Below are 23,057 nucleotides of genomic sequence, written 5' to 3' on the forward strand. Positions count from 1 at the left end.
AAAGCTAGCTGGTAATTGTGAAACTAGTTTTCCATATACAACAATACCATGTTATTTTAAAATACCAAAACACTAGTCTATTTGTTGGCATTTTAAACAAACTTTCAGGTTTTAAATCTTCTGTTTTGGTGATGTATCCTAAGAATTATACACTGCATTAAAATATTGAGTCAAACAAAGGAGCATGTTTAAAAAAATGTTCTCACCATATTCCCTCCCCTGTTTAAAATCCCCTCCAAGGTTTGTTAGCTTTGTTTTCAATTTCTTATGTTTGCAGAGAGATTGGCAGCTTTTCTTACATATATCAGGCATTTGTACTTTCCTCAGAACCTGTTTCTGTCTGAGGTTGTATTTTTATAAGGAAAGGTGGAAGATAGAGAGGCTGGGAGGTGGGTAGGGAGTGGTACAGAAAGTGTGTAAGATGATGGCCAAGGGAATGAGGGAGGAAGGAATTGAGAGAGGAGATGGGGAAGAAAGTAGAGAGAATGGGGAAGGAAACTGTCAGGTCCAATTCCATTCCTGTTCCTGGAGCCCAACCACCTTTCCTTCCAGGACTGCCTTCCCTCAACATTCCTTTCCTTCTGTCTTCCAGATTAAGATCCATTTTCTCATAGCCTGACTACCATACTCCTAGGATAACCTATTTTTAACCACGGTCTTCTTTCCTAGGCATAAGCATCCTATCTGGAGAAAGTAAAGGCTCAAGGTTATAGAATGCCCAGCCCCGGCTCCTGGTCTTTCCCACACAGAAAGAGCATCCTAGGACCAAGTATAGAGGACAGCGAGAACACATCTCAACCAAGTATGAAGGTACCAATCTTGTCATTTTGCATTGAGGTTATAGTCCCTGCAGTCTTGAGAGTATCCATTATTTCAATAACTGGTATTTGTCATCAGTTTCCTAGTAGACCAAACAAGATCTTAGTCAGAAAAATCCTAGTGGGTTTACTCTAGTTTCTGTCTTCACTAATCTATACAGATAGAGAATATGAGCTTTGAAGTCAGGCTGAGACAACTTACAGTAGATATTTAGCTTCCTTGAGCCTCAGTTTCCTCATCTGTAAACATGGATTTAAAATACCCACTGCCTGTAAATTGGTGTATAGTAGAGATAAAGAATGTAGCATGCCTAAAGCAGCAGCAATGCATTTTAAATGCTTAATAAGTGTGATTTCCCTTTTTCTCTTTATCTGAACTTGAGGCTCCAGCACACTAATAGAGAGGGCGTAGAAGGTAGACAAGAGAGGGGAGAGATGTGGGGCCTCTGAAATGATAGGTCTTCTAATTAGACCTAAAGAGAAAGTTGACAGATACATCTTTTTTAGATGTGAATGGTGTTAGAATGGGAAAACGGGACAATTTACTAGAATCTAATTATTTCCCCCAGTTTATCTGACACTTTAGACACATCCCTTTCCTTTATCTCACTTGTATTGCCCTCATGACTCTTCTGGCAGAAAGGCACCACAGCAATAGAGTATCATCTTTGTGATCATCCCTGAAGGCTGTTGGGCATGAGGTCGATAGATAGTTAGCGATTACACTAAAATCAGATAGACTTTGTTTCCAGTTCCAGCTCTGCCATTTATTGTGGCCATAGGCAAATCTTGAAGTCTCTGTTTCATCACCAGCAAAACGGTATAATCTTATCCTATTCAAAGGGTCATTAATTTGCTCACAAATATTTTTGAGCACTCATCCTTGTGCCAGGCATTGTCTTAGATGTTGGGGATAGACAGATCACAAAACAATATCCTGCCCTTACAGACCTTACATTCTATTGGGAGAGACAGAGAATATACAAAGAAATGTAATTATGTCAGATGATGACTAGTCAGATGCTTGACTATGGAGAAAAATAGAGCCAGGTAAAAGGATTGGGGGAGAGGGAGTAGGTTACTCTTTTATATAGGGTAGTCTGAAGAGCTTCTCTAAGTAGGTGCCCTTTGAGTAGAGACTAAAGAAAGCAAGAGAGTGAAGAGTGTTCCAGGCCAGCGGTCACCAACCCATGGTCCGCAGACCGCTTTTGGTCTGTGAGGTCCGAAAGTTGGCGACTGCTGGTTTAAGGAAACCTTTGGAGCAGCGTCGCCAACCAGTGGTCAGCGGACCACTGATGGTCCGTGAGGTCCAAAAGGTTGGCGACCGCTGTTCTAGGCTATTGTAATATTTAAATGACATAATGCAGATAAACTCTTAGCACAGTACCTGGAATACACTGGGTACTGTACTGCTGTATATGTCTGTATATATAAAAGGCTAATATGCAAAGTGTCCTCTCAGGAGTTCGACCAGGAGACCAGGACTTTGATCACTCACTATGACATGTGCTGACCACAAATGGGCAGCGCAAAATGAAGGAGGGCCACGACTGGCAGCCGGCAGCTGGCAGCCGGGGAAGGAAGGCCCCGGCCAGCAGCCGGAAGGCCCCAATCGGCCCTGATCAGTGGCCAGGCCTAGGGACCCAACCTGTGCCTGAATTTCATGCACCAGGTCTCTAGTATATATCTATACTAATAAAAGGATAATATGCTAATTAGGGCAGACGCCGGACAAAGCCCCAGCAGCTGCAAGGCCCGGGGCTCACAGAAGCCATGGGTTCATGGCAGCCATAGGCTCAGGCAGCCATGGGCTCAGGCAGCCATGAGCCCCAGTGGCTGCGAGAGGCCCGGGTCTCAGGCAGCCATGGGCTCAGGCAGCCATGAGCCCTGGCAGCTGCGAGGCCCAGGGCTCAGGCAGCCGTGAGCCCTGGCAGCCGGCAGTGGCAGCAGCAGCGGGGTGATGGGGGAGGTGCCTTCCCCTGATCAGCCCGGTTGCCTCCTGCAGAGGGAGTCCAGAGGGAGTGGGCCTAAGCCATCAGTAGGACATCCCCTGAGGGCTCCCAGACTGTGAGAGGGGGCAGGCCAGGCTGAATGACCCTCCCCCCCAGTGCACGAATTTTCATGCACTGGGCCTCTAGAGTGTGTGTGTGTGTGTGTGTGTGTGTGTGTGTGTGTGTGTATTGATTTCAGAGAGGAAGGGGGAGAGAGAGAGAATGAATCATTGATTGGCTGCCTCCTGCACACCCCCTACTGGGGACCAAGCCAGCAACCTGGGCATGTGCCCTTGACCAAAATCGAACCTGGGACTCTTCAGTCCACAGGCTGATGCTCTATCCATTGAGCCAAACCATCTAGGGCAGCTGTTTATATTTTTAAAGAATGTATTACGTTACAGTGAAAAGTACAGGTAGGTGAAATCTTTCTAGTTCCACTTAAAACATGCCAGAAGGATGATAATGGCTCAGAGTACTTTGTAGACACTTTTTTTTTTTTTGCTAGACAATAAAATGCCAATTCTACACTCAAAAGTACTTTTGTGGAATTGGGATGTTTTAACCCAGCAAAAAGAGTGGGGAAAGACATCCTCCAAAGGAGAGTCTTCACTTCACATTCTTTGTGACAAATATTCCCAACTCTGAAGTTTGCATGTGTGAACTGTTCCCCATCATCAACAATAATCATGGTGATAATGACATTTAATTATGCATTTATAGGTTTGTAAAAGCTTTTCTTTCAAAGATCTAAAGAGTATTTATGGACATGACCTAATTCACCCTCACAATTTCCTAAAGACTTGTCTAGTCCCATTTATTAGATGAGGAAACTGAGGTATAAAGAAGCTAAGTAACCTCTTCAAGGTCAAACAGTTACGTAGACAACTCCAATCTGGATCCCAGACTTAATTTTCAGGTCAGCTCTCCTTTTGCTTGACTCTTCATCTCTCTGGATCTCAGAGAAGACAAGATGGATGCATTGAAAGGAAGCCATGATGTCAGATGTCAGAGTGCCCACCCCCTGTTCCTCACATAGTCAGTGATCAGTAAATGAGTTTGTTTTTTTCAAAGCTCTTTAAGAGGGAGCTTCTTCAATACTACCAAAATATTAAAAATTTAGCATTCCTTTCTGCTCCCTGATTGCCACCTTGTGCTTATATGTCACAATGGCATCACCAGGTACAAACCTTAGTTGATGAGAGAGGCCTAGTTTGGAAACCTAAGTACAATTATTTGGTTTTTCTCTGTGAAAATCAATAGGAACAGCCAGAAAACTCATTTGTGTTGAACACCTGCTCTAGGCTAGGCCTTTTACATACATTATGTTATTTAATCCTCACAACAAACTTTTGCAGTAAAAGTGATTGATCACACTTTACAAATAAAAAACACAAAGGTTTTAAAAAAGTTAAGTAATTTATTTAATGTCGCATGGCTTATAAATAGCAAAGTTGGGATTCAATCCTACATCTCTATCTGACATCCAAGTCTTGACATCTGTAAGTTCAAACTGCCCATTCATATTGCCTCATTTAAAGTCTGGCCTGCAGCCTGATGACCCAAGGTCAGTCATTTATGACCCATTTCTCTCTTTATATTAAATATTAGCAAAAGAATAAAATCAGCAGTTGAAATTTTAGTAATGCAATTTTATTATTTTTAAACTTTCCTCTTAAAAGTTTAACAGGTTAGAATATACAGCTAACATTTGGAATTTTGAAAGTCAATCTGGATTTTAATTATCTAGTCTATCCCATAGCTCATCAGCATGGACAATTGGTAACTTTCTAGGTAAGCATTTCAGTGAATTTCTTTTTCCTATAGAAGTGACAACCTGGATTTCATAGGTAAGCACCTCCGGAGACAAGAGGAAGATCTGAAAACTGGACCTCATGACATTAAGAGATTCTCAGGTACCAGAAGTAATGTCTTGTATTTAAATGTTACAAACTTTGGAAATAATTTCATTTATAATTCCATTATTCATATCATCCAAATTGGTAAAGTGATGACACCAGTAGATAAATTACGGGTATGTAATACCTTAAGCAACCACCAAAAAACTATACAAAAAAGTATACTAAAAAATACTATAGATAATCAAAATGGAATCCTTAAAAATTGTCAGGTAACTCAAAGAAGGCGTAAAAAGAAAAGAGAGAAATAAAACAGAATAAAATGGCAAATTATGACCTCACATATTAATAATGACATTTCATATAAATGGTCTAAATATAACAATCAAATGACAGAGACTGGTAGAGTGAATTAAAAAACACTATCCAACTATATGTTGTCTATAAGAAACTCACTTCAAGTATAACAATATTGACAGGTTGAAAGTAAAGAGAAAGAAAAAGATATGTCATATAAACATTAATCAAAAGAAAACATGTGTGGCCATACTTATCTATAATAATCAAAGTGTAATATGCTAATTAGACTGGATAGCCAAATGACCATCCGGACGTCCTTCTGGACGACCTTCCGGATGAAGCCGGGGCTGCGAGGGCCGAGCCCTTTGCATGAATTTCGTGCATCAGGCCTCTAGTATCAGATAAAGTAGACTCAAGTTAAAAGAAAACTACCAAAGACAGAGAGAGAAAATATATAATGATAAAAGATACACTATACCAAAAGGACATAATAATCCTAAATATGTATGCACCAAACAACAGAACTGAAAAATATGTAAATCAAAAACTGAAAGGAGAAATGGGCAAATTTAAAATTATAGTTAATATACCTCTCTCAACAATTATAGAACTAGACAAAAATTAGCCATATAGAACTCAGCAACACCATCAACCAACAGTATCTAATCAATAGACTATTCCACCCCCACAACAATAGGATGCACATGTTTTTCAAGTGCCCGTGGATCAAGTGCCAATATAGAGCATATCCTGGGCCACAAAACAAAACTCAACAAAATTAAAAGAATTAAAAGTATACAGAGTACATTCTCCAACCACAATGAAATCAGATTAGAATAAGAGAAAGATTACAGCAAAATCTTCAAACACTCTGTAATAAAACAAAAATCATCTAAATAATCCCTGGGTTAAAAAGGAAGTATTAAAAAAAGTAAAAATAAATAAAAAGGAAGTATCAAGAGAAATAAAAAAAGTACATTAAAATAAATGAAAATTCAACATATCAAAATTGGTGGAACACAGCTAAGAAGTGCTTGCAGGCACTCCTTCTGTCCTCAGAATCCACCAGCACTTTGTGTGTTCCTTTAACAAAACTTTCTGTTTTAAAACCATTCCTCTTATACCTTCTCTTCTTTCGACTGTGAGTGGATAATACTTACTTATTTTTCTATGCCAGCATCTGGCTTAGTGCTCAGTAAAAGTTGTTTGAACAAATGAACAGAGTAAGCTACTTAGCTGAACAAAATTGAGGCCAAGGGAATTTCTGCCTGGGATCAGGAAGTATTTATGGTGATTCAGTGCAAGGTACATGGGCCCTTATAGAGGAGGCCACTGCACAGGCACAACTCTGAGCATCTGCCTAGTTTGTCTCACAGGAGAGCCTCCTTGAATTTACAGCTGCCAAAAGTGGTGTTTGCTTATGAATATGAAAGTAGAGACAATTCAACAAACATAATTTCACATCTCTGCATTCAGTAAAAACAATTTCTTTAATTATCTGAAAATCGGCCCTCTTCTTATTCCTCTACCCCAATTATCCAATTTCTCCCACTCCTTGCTTTATTCCTGAATTAATAGATTCATAGAACCATAAAACCAGAGTTCAGAAGGACCATAAAGGTCATTTACTAGTAGTACAGTCTTCCATTCAATAACTGGATATGCTATAGTCAGTACAGGAGTGAGCTGCCAGTGTTTCCCACAGTTGACTCAACTCAGAACTCTGAGAAGAACATTAGTGAGAACAAAATGTAAGGCATAATCCTAGTAACTAAGGCAATGACATAAGAGAGCGTTTGTAAACTTGCCCCTTCTAAGACAAAAATTTCTACTAACCACCTAAGGGCAGACCTATTCTTGAAAATTAGCTAAAGTCAGAAGTTGAGTGTACTAAAAATCAGTCAAAAGTCTTACATGTTAGGAGGCTGGGTCTATTCCTAGAAAACTGAAAGTATGATAAAATCCTTAACTCTACAGTCTTGACAGTGTATTTTCAGGATTCTGTCGATAAGTTTATATCTTGTTTTTTCCTCTCACAATTGATAACACAGTCAATTGGTTGACATATCCAGTATATGTCCAGTTATATTTATCAATGGCAAAGAGTAGGTGGCTCTTTATATATATGTGTCTCTTGTGAGCCTGGCAAATTAGTCTCTTAGCATTTGGTCATATCTTGATGCAGTTGTCATTCAGTTTATGAGCTTTAAAGGGGATACGCCTTCCTGGAAATCTGGTGGCTATACCTAATTAATGTCATCGTCTGGTAGACTCTCCAGATGATCAACTAGCTTAAGTTGCCCAAGTCAACAACTAACTTTATCCCATGCCTTTCCATTCAGATGGCAACTTCCTAACAAAAGATCACACTGCCCAAGCAAATGCTCCTTGGATTTACAATGTCCCGATAACCCCATTGTAAATTTACAATATCGGTAAGTAAAAAATGCATTTAATATACCTAAGCTACGAAACATTATAGCTTAACTTAGCCTACCTTAAATGTACTTAGAACACAATATAAAACAAACAAACAAAACACGCTGGCAACACAGTACACTGCAGAGTATAGGTTGTTGATTCTCCTGGTAGAATGGCTGACTGGGAGCTGCGGGCTGGCTGCTTGGCTTCTTTAAGAGAGAGGGAACGCAGTATTAATGGGGCTGCTTGGTGCCTTTTGAAATGCTAAAACTTGCTTCCTTTTCCTTTTCTTTTCCCTGATGCTTGTTCTGTTCCTTGGAACTATGCTGAGAAAATTTAAGCTTTGTGTTAAACCAATGTTAAAAACCTAAAATCGCAAAGTAAAATTAAATAAAATAACCCAGTGACAATGGCAACAAAGAATATTATCTCTGCACTCTTACGTTTCTTTTGTGATAATGAAAAAGAACAAGAAGTACTGATGCAGCAATCATCACCCCTATGGAAATCCCAGAGAGGAGGAGCTTCTGAGAATGTAAAGCTGCAAGTCAGCTGCAATTACCCTCCCACTCTGAAGTCAGCAGGGCTAAGGGCTGACTGTGCTCACCTGCCTCATTCGAGGTGCTTAAGAACTGGCATTAGTATAGCCTACTTAATAGCGCGTGCTTTCTGTCAGGATACTGGATTAAGAAGGGAAAGACAAGTGGGACCTGTTTGTCAAGGTCCTAAAATGGGAATTTTCCTGGTTATACACATCACATTGAGTATCAGCACCAGTAATAGTGGCTACAGTGACAGGATCAAAAGCTTGGGCTCTTGGTCTGCTGTTAATTATTAGATAATGTATCCCCAAAGCAGGCTGGCAGAATTCACATTTCTAACTTAGAAATAGTCTACATCTTACCTGAGCCTTTATGATGAATGTTTGGCTCAAGTTACATTTTGTTGAAGCTAATTTTCTATTAGAGAGTGTTTAAACCTTGAGAAGGTTATGGGTACGTTTACAAAAAATGTGAATTCAGAGCTAAGATATTCTGAGCAACTGCTTGGAGGTGATAATTGAAAAGTAGGGTCCTCAAATAAGTATCAGTCTTTTCTACATTTTATTTTTCCTCCCTCCTTCTCAGCTTTTAATTCCTGTTGAGATGCTGAAGTAGTCTGAGTTGGGAATACTAAACAGCACATCTGGAAGGCTAACTTTAGGCTTTTAAGCATCTGTAACTGTGGCTCCTAAAACGATGATGATAATTCATAAGGGGGCCAGCAAGGCCTAACAGAGTAAACATCTTTGCTTGTTCTTTTCTTCAGCCTGAATCCCCAGGGTTAATCCATGAGATACCTTCCTTCCAGTCACCCAGGCTGAAAGACCAGCCAGTTTCCTTCACCTTTCTCTTTTCCCACCTCCTGTTGATTTTGCTTTGAAACATTTTTTTTTAGTATGTTTGTTTCTGTCTCCTCCATACACACCTACTATTTAGTACTCTACCTTTCCCATGAATCATTGCAAGAGCTCCCACACTAAAAAATACAACTGTTAATACTTGCCATCTCTGGACTAGAATTTTAGAGGTATTTTTACATTTCTAGCTATACATTTACAACTGTCTTTGAAATTTGTATGTGGCATGAACTGCTTTTGTAATCAGAAAAAAATTGTTTAATTAGGAAAGGAATGGGCAAGGGAGATGTTACTCAGAGAGGCTTCCTTGATGCAATGGGACAGGAGTCGGGTAGGAACATATGAGAATAAGCACATTTCTGTAACTTTTTCATCCATAGCATAACTGGGAACCAAACTTTAGTTCCTGCAGCAGCTAAAACTGCACAACTGTCTTCTATAAATAGTAAAACTCGGTCTGGATTCTTATACAATATCATCTGACAGACAGGATGGAAAGGCATGTTGGTCAGGACTGACAGAAAGAGAGGGGAGTGAAGGGATGAGGAACAGAAAGTCCTAAACAACTCATAATACGGATTCGTTCTTAAAGGGACTCCTCAGTGTTAGACCCATATAATAGGAATTCCCTTTTTTCCAAGACTCATCGTTTAGACTCACTGGTTTACAAGCACCAAGGAGAGTCAGCATGTTTTCCTGACCCACCTCCCCTTCCACGTATCACAGGTGCTATTTATGGAGCTGCCTGGATGAGCGGCCTGTCCCAGGCTCCAGCCCCACGGAGGCCTTTTGTACTTTGTGTCATGCTCTCTCTAAGGCTGGGCAAGAGTCAAGCCTAGCCAACAGCTGCTACTAGTTTTTAAGAAAAAAAAATGCTAACAGGGAAAGGGAGAGGACAACACAGAAGACTCCTAGGGCCGTGGTTGGCAAACTGCGGCTCGCGAGCCACATGCGGCTCTTTGGCCCCTTAAGTGTGGCTCTTCCACAAAATACCACGGCCTGGGCGAGTCTATTTTGAAGAAGTGGTGTTAGAAGAAGTTTAAGTTTAAAAAATTTGGCTCTCGAAAGAAATTTCAATTGTTGTACTGTTGATATTTGGCTCTGTTGGCTAATGAGTTTGCCGACCACTGTCCTAGGGCAAAGGAGTCTATATCTGGTGTCCTCACTTCCGATTAGACCCAGGCTGGAAGTATAGCCTACCAGCTTCTTTCTCACAGCCGGAACGAAGCCTGAAGACTGAGGTTGTCCTTGGGCTGTGTGTCCACTTCCTCTTGGTTCATCTTCCCTGCAATTAGTGCTAATGGGGACTCTGGAATAGGCCATAGGCTTGTGTTTGCTGAGGTATGGAGAGGGTTCTGAAAGCCCTTACCAAGCAAGCCTTCCTAAGGAGTACCTGCTCAGCAAGGGCACATGGATTATATTTACAATGAGCAGGGAACTAAGGAAACGAGACACCCTCGCTCAGTAAATGTCTTTTAAATGAATAGTAGAACGTGGTGGTCAAAAGCATGAGCGCTGGAGGCTTCACTGGCATTCAAGTCCTATTTAGCTGTGTGACCTTTGCAAAGCTCTCTAAGTAAGAACACCTGGTTTCTAGTCCAGACTCTAATAACTGAACGTGCTGGCCAAGTCATTTTACTTCTCCAACTCTCAGTTTTCTCATCCATAAAGTGGGATAATTATACCTGCTTTGTCTACCTTACAGGATTGTCAGTGGGATCAAATGAGATAATGTCATAAAAGCCTTTTGTAAATTAGAATATACTATACAAATGCAAGCTGTTATTATAGTTAATTCTAGTGACTAATAAATAATAAACTGGTAGAACCAACAATCCTATTGTCATCAACCTGAATCTTACAAAGCAATTTTCCACTTCTACCCACTCTACCTTCTAGGCACTTCCACCTCCCTCCTCCCATGACTTTAGTAAAAGACAAGAGAAAGAAGGTAATAATTTTCCTAATTAACTTTCTCAATTAAAGTCCTATGAAAATGTCTCCAAAGAAAAGGGGAATGCATAGCAGTGTGTACTGTTCTGTGTAGGCCTACTCTCTATTCCCCAGATATGTTTGGTTTTGTTTGTTTGTTTCAGTGCTCTGAGTCTTAGGTTATTTTACACTGTCATTTGGGTATACATCAGCAGGCTGGTATCTGGCCTTCTGTTTGCCACAGCTGGCCAGGTGAGCATACAAGGGTTACATTCCCCTTGTGCCCTCATTTTCTCCCATCTGTAAATTTAGGAGTTAAAGTAGATGACCTATCAGTCCCTTCCAGTCGTAAGGGTCTCTAATTCATCTGGAATTGGGTTCCCTGACTCTGCCCACTCATGACAACTTCCGTTAAACTTTTTGGTACTGGGCATGTGCAATTTCTGTTGGGATGAGTTAAGAGACAAGGAAAAAGTCACAAACACAGTAATCACAGGAGGTACCTGTTAAGCTTCTTTCCAAACCCTTCCCCCATTCGCTCTTCTCTGGAGTGGGTTCAAAGGCCCTTTTAAAAGAGGTGGACCATTGATGGGAGTTGGGAGGTCAGAGTAGATTTTGAAGTGAGAATCCTCAGCCCCATTTATATTTTCTGCAACATAGGCAAGTTAATTAGCTCCAGTCTCAGTTTCTCCATCTTTAAAATGGGGCTAACATTTGCCTTATTTACTTTATTAGGTTTATTGTTGGGGCTAAAGTAAACTGCTAATGTCAAAGTGCTTCGTTGTTATTATTTACAATACAATAAAGATTGATTCTGGAATCTGAGGGCATAACCAGCACTTAAATCCATGCAGACTGAAACCCAAAAATAGAATCATAATTGCCCAAGCCTAGAATAAAAGCATTTCTAGCTGCCTATCCATCCTTTCTGTCTCCACAGCACATTCTTCTCAGGACCTTTCTATTGAGTAAGTTGTTGAATGTTCCCATTCTCAGATGATTCAGGCTTACTTTCTTTAAAATGCCTCAGATATCTAACACATAACCACCACTATATTTAGAAACCTCTGAGCAGAGCCTGGGATTTGGAACTGCTTCCTGCAGCCGAGCTCCATAGGTGCAAGGCACAACTGCCAGCCATTTCTCATTGTAAGTCAGCTTGATCCAATAGCATTGGCACAACAGGCTGACTGCAGGTCTGTAGCAGGAGTTCACCTTGGCTGGGGTGAGCCAGCTCACCTATTTGAGGAGGACTAGCTAGGTAAGTCACATCACCATTCAGCCTAATTACCCTTATTGGGTTTATGGCTGCCTACCTGGAAGAAGAGAAGAACTTTCAAAATTCTGTGAATAAATTTTCCTTTTTGCATTCCACACTCTCTCCCTGTGTGATCTCAATCATTCCTACTCTTTTCTGATGTCTTTTGCCTGAGGTTGAAGTTATCATCTGTTTACTGCACTGGCACCTCACACTCAGTAGATGCCAGGTGGAGGTCCTCACCCATGCACCCACAAACGAGATGCTCCTCTCCTGGTGCTTCCCAACAGTCTAAAATTCCAAAACAAAGCAATGATCCTTGACATCTCCTCCCCACTGCCCATCTTTCATCAAGCCTAGCAGCTCTAATATCTCCGAAATTCATCTACTTCTCTCCATTCCTGCTGCCACTCGCCTAATTCAGGCTGTGATTATCTTTCGCCTGAATTAATGCAAGAGCCTCCCAACTGGTTTTCTTACTTTATTCCTGCCCCCTTCTGATCCAAGTTCCACAACAGAGACGTTCTGAAGTCTGCAAGCCTGAACATGTCACTTGTTCCTTGCTTAAATGTTTAAATGGCTTCCCAGTGCTCAGAGAAGAAAACTCTAGCTCTCTGACACCGTCTTCCAGGCCCTGCGTGATATGGCGGAGCTCACATCTCTAGCCTTACCTCTCACCACTCCCTCCCTTTCATCCCATGTTCTGGTCCAGTGGCTTTCACCCCTGGCTACACATTAAAGTCACCTGGGAAGCTTTTACACTATACCCAAGGCTGGGCTCTCTCCAACACCAATTAGATCAGGACCTCTAGCAGTGGAGCCCTACCTGACTGCTCCTCAGTTCCTGCAGAGCACCATACCCTCTCCCATCTTTTATCTTTCGCACATGCTTTCCTTTAACCACGCCTCCCCTCCTGACACCTAGCTGACTCATTCACCCTTCAGGCCTCACCTGGGGCATCGTGTTGTCCTCCAAGAGGTTCTCTCCAAGCCCAATGCTTCAGGTCTGGGTTAAGTGTCCCCTTGCATGTGCTTCCAGATCAATCACCCTGTACTTCTCCTCTGGCAGTAGCACCTATCACACTGCTGCATCCTCACCTCTACACTCTGAGCTCTAGGAGAGCAGGGACAGGGCCTGCCTTGCTCGTCATTGTATCCCAAGCATCTAGGACAGTATCTGACACAGTGACTTTATAAAGTTACCCTGGTTATTCCAGACTTGCCCATCTCTCATAGCAGCAGGGGCTCTGTTCAGATCCATTTCTGAGTTCCTTTATTCAGTCATTTATAAATTCTTCCAGCAAATATTTGAGAATATGGTATGTGATTGGTATTAATCGTCCTGAAATAAATTGGACTTCTTCAAATAAAAATTCCCCATAACTTGGGCCTGAGATATATCTGAGGAGAGGCAAGGAAAGGGTCTCATAAAGTTTGCCTGGTTCACAGGACCTGGAAGCTTCCTCTGTGCTTACTCCACCCCTATTCCACACAGGGAACCAGGCGAAGACTTACTCATGATCCTTTCCAAGGATTGTTTCTCTGGATGCCTAAGACCTCGAATGAGTAAAAAATTGAAGGGATTATAGTAAACCCTGAGTTGATGACCCCAAGAATAAAAACTGGCTCCTTAAGCATCTATAAGTGAAAGCACAGGCGAGTATCACTCAGCGGGCCTCTGTCCCCTGCTCCCAACAGCTTTAGGGGTCCACTGGTGGACAGCAGACAGCCAGAGCCCAGCATAGCCTGGTGTGCAAGTTCCCAGGCAGCCTGGAAAGCTCTCAGCTCCTCCCCAACTTGCACTGGGCTGGTTCTATCCAGTCAGAACTCTGCACTACTACCAGGAAGACCTGGCAATGTTCCAACTTCACCTCAGATAAATGAACCACCAAGAGTAAAACTAATCAAATGGGAGTGCAAGGGAGGGAGAGAAGAAAGGACAGAAGGCAGAGGCAAAGAAGAAACTTGCATTATAGCAGAGATAGTAATGAAACTGGATAACATTGCTTGAATGTTCTTAATGTGCCAGGCATGGTGTTGAAGTCACTTAATCCTAAGAAAAAACACGTTGAAGCCCTAGTCACTGGTGTGAGAGCAACCCTGTGTTCTTAGCCATGATGCCAAAACTCTGGGCAGGGAGTCAAGTGAAAAGGAAGCTAATGGGCTTGGGGCTCTGGGAGGGGCTGAGCAATTGGATTCCTACTTTCCTGAAGGTGGGGTAAAGGAGGCTTTAAAGATATGGAGGTTTGAAGAGAAGAGAGTGGTACCAAGCTGGAGGTGTTTGAGTGGGAGCCCCAGGGTATAACGATGATAGCCCAAATATGGCTCTGCTGGTATCTGGGTGGTGTAAAGGGGAAGTGAGGAGGAATTAAGTTCCATCAAAGTCATCAAAAATGGCAGAGGGGGAAAGAGTAGGGAGTTATGAGCTTCCACAAATAGGTATTTAGCTTTCTATGTGTTAGGCAAGACTTTAGACCAGGGGTGGGCAAACTTTTTGACTAGCGGGCCACAATGGGTTCTTAAACTGGACCGGAGGGCCGGAACAAAAGCATGGATGGAGTGTTTGTGTGAACTAATATAAATTCAAAGTAAAGGAGCAGAGGGGAGAGCAAGAGAACCGATAGAACAGCCGGATCCGGCCCGCGGGCCGTAGTTTGCCCAAGGCTGCTTTAGACTCTGTGGACACAGTGGTGACCAGGACAGCTAATGCCATGTGATCACAGAGCTTATATCTCTGTAGGATTGACAAACAACAACGATCAATTTGCACATACACAAGAAAAATGCCCTTAAGTGATAAGTGCTGACAAGTGATGGAGGGGCTACTTCAGATTGGGCAATCAGGAAGGTCTCCTTGAGACAATGCCATTTGAATGGGATGTGAAAGGCAAGAAGCAGTCAGCCATGCAGAAATCAGGGGGAAACAGCATTTCAAACATAGAGGCCCTAAGTGGGAACAAGACTGGAAGAAGAATAAGGCCAGGGTACCTAGCACGCAATGACTAACCAGAGAGGGGTGTGGAATGAGGTCTGAGAGGTGAGTAAGGGTGGTTCATGTGAGACATTATTGTCCACAGTTTGCTGTTTAGATTTTAATCTTGGGATAGTAGGAAGCTGTGAGGGTTTTAATTAGGAAAGGGATGATCTGGTGTGTGTGTGTGTGTGTGTGTGTGTGTGTGTGTGTGTGTGTGTGTGGCAATGGGTTAGGCCAGTGGTCGGCAAACTCATTAGTCAACAGAGCCAAATATCAACAGTACAACGATTGAAATTTCTTTTGAGAGCCAAATTTTTTAAACTTACAATTCTTCTTCTTTTTTTAAAAAAATATATTTTATTGATTTTTTACAGAGAGGAAGGAAGAGGGATAGATAGTCAGAAACATCGATGAGAGAGAAACATCGATCAGCTGCCTTTTGCACACCTCCCACTGGGGATGTGCCCGCAACCAAGTTACATGCCCTTGACCGGAATCGAACCTGGGACCCTTCAGTCCGCAGGCTGACGCTCTATCCACTGAGCCAAACCGGTTTTGGCCTTACAATTCTTCTAATGCCACTTCTTCAAAATAGACTCACCCAGGCCATGGTATTTTGTGGAAGAGCCACACTCAAGGGGCCAAAGAGCCACATGTGGCTCACGAGCTGCGGTTTGCCAACCACTGGGTTAGGCCATTAGGGGAAACGGGTCCCAGCAGAAATAAACCATCTTTCACAAGAAGTTGTTGGGTTTGATTTTGTTTTGTTTTTTTCAGATCTCGAAGTAGAATGCATTTCTAAGGGTCAACTCCCAAGGTCGACAGTAATCTGAGGAGTCTGTCTGCTCCCTGTGGTTGTTTGTGAGGAAGTCAGAGAGGCACAGACCAAACCTCTTATTATGGAGAGGAGGGCGTGTGTGTTTTTCGTTTACACTGAAACACAGACAACAGAGTGTATTTGTTTGAATCTCTCCCTGCGGAGGATGTGCCTCCAACTGTACCCCCTCCGAGGTACCTGGACCTGCTTTCCTAGTATCTTTATCCTTCCAACAGTTTAACAAATTAAGCCCTGCATAATTTCCTAAGCTGATTTCCCCAGGGCTCTGGTTTGGGGAGTTCCCTTTCCTGTCATAGGAACCAGCACTAACTTCGTTTTCCTTTCCTGCCCCCAACACTACTGCAGTAGATATGGGAGTCACTTCCCTGACTCCATACTCGCCCTCCGTAGGCCTCAGATTGTCCCTGTGTGGTCTGGATCCTCCTGTTCCTTTGGTAGTCCAGACTCCTCATTTTCACCAGATTTCACTTGGACAACATGCTGGGGTGAGGGAGGTGGTGACCTGGGTGAGGGCAGCACACAGAGATGCCTTTGCACTCTGACAGCCACTTAACTTCCCAAGCCCAGAGCAGTGGGCAGGCTGTGCCTTGTCCCAGCCTGGGTTCCGTAAGTAGACTCAAGAGGTTGCCAGCAGAGCACTTGTGAATGTGGTTGATTCAGAGCAGGGAGCCCACTTTTTCTGACTTCTTTAGTTCTGGTTGCCATGGCACTGCATGGAAGCCATCATGCAAGAGTGGCTTATGCTGAATGAGGACACCCTATGTGCCTAACTCTGTGCTAACACTTCTATAAGCCCATCATTAAGATCTTCATCATCTTCCTACAGAGGAGGAATCTTTATCTCCATTTTTATAGAGGAGGCTCTGAAGTTTGAGTAAGCTGCTTGCCTAAAGTAACAGAGACAAGATTCTAGCCCAGGTAGCCAGGTTCCAAAGTCTCAAGGAGCTTTTCCATGATATACCTACCATGGCTTAACCTTCGTTTCTCCCTCACTATGAGTTCAATCCCAAGGTGACATTCTGACACAGTTTACTTTCGGATTCTCAATTCCAAAATTTTTCCACCATGGACTTGACTATCTACTCTAAGATTCTTTCTCAGTATGGGCTCTGGGAAGATGTGGAGGAGGTTCTGATGGATGATATTGAATCTGAGGTTCTAAATTGCTCACAAACAACCTTGTATTATTAATTAATGGACTTTTAAGTGCCACACATGGAAGTGTTACCAATGTTTAGAATTATAGATGTAAAATTGACAATACTTAACTTTCTATCCTTTTTTTTTTTTGCTTCAAATATTTTACTATCAGGAAGGAAGGAAAGAAGGAACAGTGGGGAATAAAAAAAACAAAACAATGTGTCCTAGCTGATTTGGCTCAGTGGATAGAGCATCGGCCTGGGGACTGAAGGGTCGCTGGTTCCATTCTGGTCAAGGGCACGTACCTCGCTTGCAGGCTCAGCCCTGATTGGGGCATGTTCAGGAGGTAACCAATGGATGTGTTTAGAATTCTCACATTGATGTTTCCCTCTCTTTGTCTCTCCCCCTCCCTTCCACTCCCTAAAAATCAATAGAAAAGACATCCTTGGGTTAGGATTAACAACAACAACGAACACACATACACAAAAAAACAACAACAGAAACAACAAAAACCCCACAAAAAAACTCCCAAAACAACGAAATAGGAAAACAATAAAAAAGAAAAGAAATTGTTTAGCCTTGTTTCTGGCCAACTAAGCTAATAAGCGCCCTGTGCTGAGGATCTCACTGCAGTCACATAGACCATCCTTAGACTTGAATTCTTGTCTAGCTAAAGCTCAAGACTTCATATCTGTAGTGCATGGTTAATTTAACAAAGATTAATGGGTTGAGTCAAATATGGTCCAGGATACACAAAAAATACCAATATTTGGCCATTGTGAGGTTGATTTATTCCCTATTGAGGTGTGAGATCATTTTTAGTGAGACTGAGATTTTAGAGACTTGAGAAGAAAACTGATGTCATGATTCTATGAGCTCCTGAGGAAACATATGGAATTTTTTGGCTATATATTCTTGGTTTTATGGTTCATTTGGCATCCATGCTAAATTTGAAAGCAAATGTCAAACATAATTATTATATATGTAAAAATTCATCTCTTAGGGCTTTCATTTCTCATCTGGAAAATGCAGGGGTAGACCAGATGCTCCCTAAAGGGCTTTCTAGCACTTGTGTTCTCTGGTTTATGTATTTTGGACATTACATTTCACTTTCTGTTTACTATAAACTGAAAAAAGTGAAAAAGGATAATATCCAGCCTTCAATTTCTCAACCACCTTACAGTTGACCAACAAATTTGATGTCTAAAGGATTATGCTACTTCAGACTAAATAAAAAGAACAGAAGACACCTAGATTATGGCCTTCTCGATGAAGTTCAAGCCCAGGAATTTACAGTGACTGCCCTGCATCACAGACAAAAGGATTTTTCCATACCTTTTATTTTAAGGAATTAAAATAAGGTACTAACCCAAAGACAGCTATGGTATTCAAGCTTTATTTGTGTTTTCACCCAGAATGTGTATTGTTTTTTTGGTTCTTTTTTTGTGAGAAAGCAATCTATAAATGACAGTTACATAGGCCTCTTTTATTTTTAAAGTCATGCAATATTGCAAATAAACTCTCCAATGCTCAAGTGTGTGTGAGGTGATATTTAGTAACAGAACCATTTTGGGGTTAAGAGAAGAAGTCTTAGATCTCTGTTTTGCCATTTAATTAGCTGGGCAACTTGAGCACATTATTTAACCTCTATTAATCCTCATCTATGAAATGGGGTATATTATAGTTCCTTCCTAACTTCTTTTTTTCCTTCCTCTCATTTTTCCTTCAACAAGTATTTTTTTGAGCACCTGCAATATGTGACTCAAGGCTCTGGGAATAAACACAGCAATGAATAAAGTTCCTTTTCATATGTACCTAAGAATCTAGTTGAGTGAAATAGATAAAAATAAATATGGGTGGCAGGTGGTGAGTGCAATGAGCAAAGTAGGGATATGAGGGATGGAGGGAAGCTATTTAGAAGGGCTGGTCAAGGATGGTGACATTTGAGCAGAGGTATAAACTAAGTATAAGGAAGAAGATGCAGGTGGGAGGAACAGCAGGTGCAATGACCCTAAGGTGGTAGGTATACTTTGAGTGACTATTTAAGAAGAGTAAGAAGGTCAAGTTGGCCGGAACATTACCCCATGTAAAGTCTTTCGATTTTACTCTAAATAGTTGGGAAGCTACTGGGGGTTTAAACAAAAGAGTAGTAACATAATCTGATGTATGTGAAAAGAATCAACTTTCCAGATGTTTTAACATTTGATTTGACTATGTGTTTAAGGATTGACTTCTCAGACATGTGGTAAGATTGACATGAGTTAATGAGGCAGTGTACGTGAAATGCTTAGCTGAGTAAACTCAAGAGGTAGCTCTTATTATTAGACTAGTAGTGAAGTTGATAGACCATTACTACTAGTAAGGTTATACACTGATGATGATATAGAGAGCATCTATCTGGGGCCCAGGAAACAGGGAGAGAAAACCAACATTTCTTGAGCACTCACTCTGTGCCCATGCATGTTTAGCCCAGATACAATATAGAACAAAGCAGCAAGCTTTGAGGAAGGAATAGCAATGGCATCTGATAAAAATAGTTTCTGTACCTTATACCAGTCTTGTCATGGTACACAGAGCTAGTCACAACTTTGGGTTGAGGTCACTAGTAAGTGCACATTTTAAACTGGAAGAGTAGCATCAGGCCTTATTCACCTTGATGTGTATTTATGGGCCAGATAAACTTGCCAGCAATCCCAATGGCTCTGGAATCTGATGGCCTGGTCAAAGTTCAGTTCAACCAATTACTAGCTGTGTGGCTTTGGGCAAGGTACTTAACCTCTCTGTGTCTCAGGTTTCACATTTCATAGATGATAGTGATAACTATCAGTGTTTATGTGAGCTAAAAACAAAGAAATGTACACATAATGCTTTATTTGACATAATTATATTATTTGCAAAGTTAAGTTAATTAGTGAGCCAATCAGAAGCACTTTGAAGGTGTGGAACCCAGGAATGGTATGTTTTTTTCAGAAGAAAGCAAAGGGCCCAAAATGGTATGGTACACAGAAAAAGCAGGGACCCCCTCAGTCCCCAGGTGACTCTCCACTGAGCCAAACGGGATAGGGCCCCCAAAATTAATTATTAATAACCTACGGTTGACCAGAAATTTTACTGATAATATAAACAATCGATTAACACATAATTTGCATGGTATATGTATTAAATACTGTATTCTTACAATAAAGTAAGCTAGAGAAAAGAAAATGTTATTAAGGAAATCAGAATGAAGAGAAAATACATTTACAGTATTTATTGAAAAAACATCTGTGTGTAAGTGAACCCATATAGTTCAAACCCTTGCTGTCCAATGGTCAATAGTAACTTGAAAAGAAGTGAAGAACTTCCTTTTAATCTAGGACAAAGGAAGGAGACAGGACATGTGCTGAAAGAGTAACAAAGTCACGTTCTGCCTCCTTCCTAATGTTGCCAGAGACCCTGTCTGGCAGAATAGTGTCTTCATGCTTGGGCACCTGGGTATGGTACAAGGCCTTTGATTCTCTGAAGGAAGAAGTCTCCATCCATGCTGTGTAGCTGCACCTTGCTTTAAGCCAATCTGATAAAGAAATTAGAATGGAATCGTTGGTGATGAGGGCCTTTAGAGTGCATTTATTTCAAACCCCTCATGGAGCAGATGCAGAGTTTTCTGTCCAAGAGACTTGCTCTTGGTCACACTGACAGTCGATGGCACTGCAGGGACCAAACCCATCCGGCCTTATTTCTAAACCAGTGTTAGTTCTACCCTCCTATTCTGCCTTTGCCCCAAAGGAAAATTAGTAGGTAGAGATTTGATTGTCAAAAAAAGTCACAATAGAATTACTTTTAATTGTCAGTTATCTTGGAGCTGAGATGTTTGTTAGAAACATAATGCAAGCCACATGTGTTTGTTAAAATTTTTTAGTAGCCACAGTTTAAAGAAGTAAAAGAAAACAGATGAAATTAATTTTAATAAAATACTTTAACTTAATATATCCAAAACATTATCCTTTCAACATGTAATAAATATAAAAGTATTAATGAGATATTTCACATTCTTTTTGCATGCAAAGTTTCCAAAATTTTATGGAATCCAGCCATTTGAACTAGCCACATTTCAAATGTTCAATAGCCACACCTGGATAGTGTCTACCATATTGGACAGCAGAGGCCAAAAGCATAAACACTGTGGCTTAGTTTTTGTTTTACAATTTAATTTTTAAAGCATTCTTAAACACCTCTCTACATTTATTATAGAATGGGTGATTCAATTTAATTTTTAAACTCAATGTTATGTATTTATTACATAAAATGAATATCTCTGACTGTGTTTCATCTATTTAGTCATTTCTTCATGTTGTCATTTGTCAAAACATTAATTGAGCATCTCCTGTGCCAGGCACTGGGGACAGAGAAATGAATATTACAGATAATGTCCCTCTACTTAGGGAGCTTCTACTTTAGGGGAGAGACAGATAAACAAATAAACCAATAAGGAAGCACAAGCAACAAAAGAAAAAGAAACACATTTGTGTTTCAAAGGATACCATTAAAACAGTGAAAAGACAATCTACACTATAGAATGGGAATAAATATTTGCCAAACTAAAAGGATTTATATCAACTCAGAAAATAAAAAGAAAAGTAATGTAATTAAAATATGCACAAAGATTCTGAATAGACATTTCTCCAGAGCAGGTATAAGGGTGGCCAATAAGCATATAAAAGCATGCTTAACATCATGAACCATCAGGGAAATACAAATCAAAACCATAATGAGATACTGTTTTATACCCACTAGGATAGTTATACTAAAAAATACAGCTAATAATAAGTGCTGACGAGGATGGGGAGAAGTTAAAATCCTCAGACACTAGTGGGGGATTATGTTAAATGGTCCAGCCACCTCGGGGAATAGTATAACAGTTCCACAAAAGGTTAAACATAGAAATATCTTATGACCCAAGAAATAAAAACATATACTTGCACAAAAATGTTCACAGCAGAATTATTCATAATACATAAAAAGTGGAAACAAGCCTGGCTAGTGTGGTTCAGTGGTTAAGCATCAACCTAAGAACCAGGAGGAGGTCATGGTTTGATTCCAGGTCAGGGCCCATGCCTGGGTTGCTGGCTCAATCCCCAGTGGGGGGCTTTCAGGAAGCAGCCAATCAGTGATTCTCTCTCATTGATGATTCTATCTCTTTCCCTCTCCCTTCCTCTGTGAAATCAATAAAAATATATTAAAACTAAATAAATAAAAATAAAAAGTGGAAACAACACAAATGTCTATCAACTGACAAATAGATAAAGAAAATGTAGTAGATCCATATAATAGAACTAGAGGCCCAATGCACGAAATTCATGCAAGGGGCTTGGCCCTTGCAGCCCTGGCTGCCTCAGGCCCTGGCTGCCTCGCAGGCCCTGGCCCCATGGCCCCGCCCACTAGTCATTCAGGAAGCGTTCCACCATCTGGTCTAATTAGCATATTAGCTCTTTATTATATAGGATATTATTTGGCAATAAAAAGGAATGAAGTATTGCCCTAGCCAGTTGGGCTCAGTGGATAGAGCATCAGCCCGAGGACTGAAGGGTTCTGTGTTCGATTCTAGTCAAGGGCACATACCTTGGTTGCATGTTCCCTAGCCCTGGTTGGGGTGCATGCAGGAGGCAACCAATCATTGCCTTTCTTTCACATCGATATTTCTCCCTGTCTCTCCCTCTTCCTTCCACCCTCTCTAAAAATCTATGGAAAAATATCCTCGGGTGAGGATTAACAAAACAAAAGGAATGGAGTATTGATACACACTATAAGTGAGCCCTAAACTATTACGCTAAATGAAAGAATCCAGTAATAAAAAGCATGCATTATGTAATTCAATTTATATGAAATATCCAGAATTGGCAAATCTATAGAGACAAAAAGTAAATTAGTAGATGTCTAGGGCTGCAGTTGGGGTGGGATGGTAATGGAGAGTGACTGCTAATAGGTACAAGGTTTCTTTTTGGGATAATAAAAATGTTCTCAAATTGATCATGGTGATGGTTGTGCAGTTCTGTGTATATACTAAAAAAACATTGAATTCTATACTTTAAATAGGCAAATTATGTAGTATGTGAACTATATCTTAACAGAACTGTTAATACATTTATGT

General features: G+C 41.0%; 1 long non-coding RNA gene across 1 annotated transcript in view; it reads left to right on the forward strand.

The window, feature by feature from the left end:
- LOC308241585 overlaps positions 1 to 23,057 on the forward strand; it is a 73,584-nt gene that overhangs the window by 13,614 nt on the left and 36,913 nt on the right. Inside the window, exons 2-4 of the long non-coding RNA XR_013959871.1 lie at positions 670 to 810; positions 4,637 to 4,725; positions 7,311 to 7,403. This is a non-coding gene — a long non-coding RNA (uncharacterized lncRNA). The remainder of the gene's footprint in view (positions 1 to 669; positions 811 to 4,636; positions 4,726 to 7,310; positions 7,404 to 23,057) is intronic.

The sequence above is a fragment of the Plecotus auritus genome, assembly GCF_963455305.1.
Source record: "Plecotus auritus genome assembly, chromosome: 2".
Lineage (NCBI taxonomy): Eukaryota > Metazoa > Chordata > Mammalia > Chiroptera > Vespertilionidae > Plecotus > Plecotus auritus.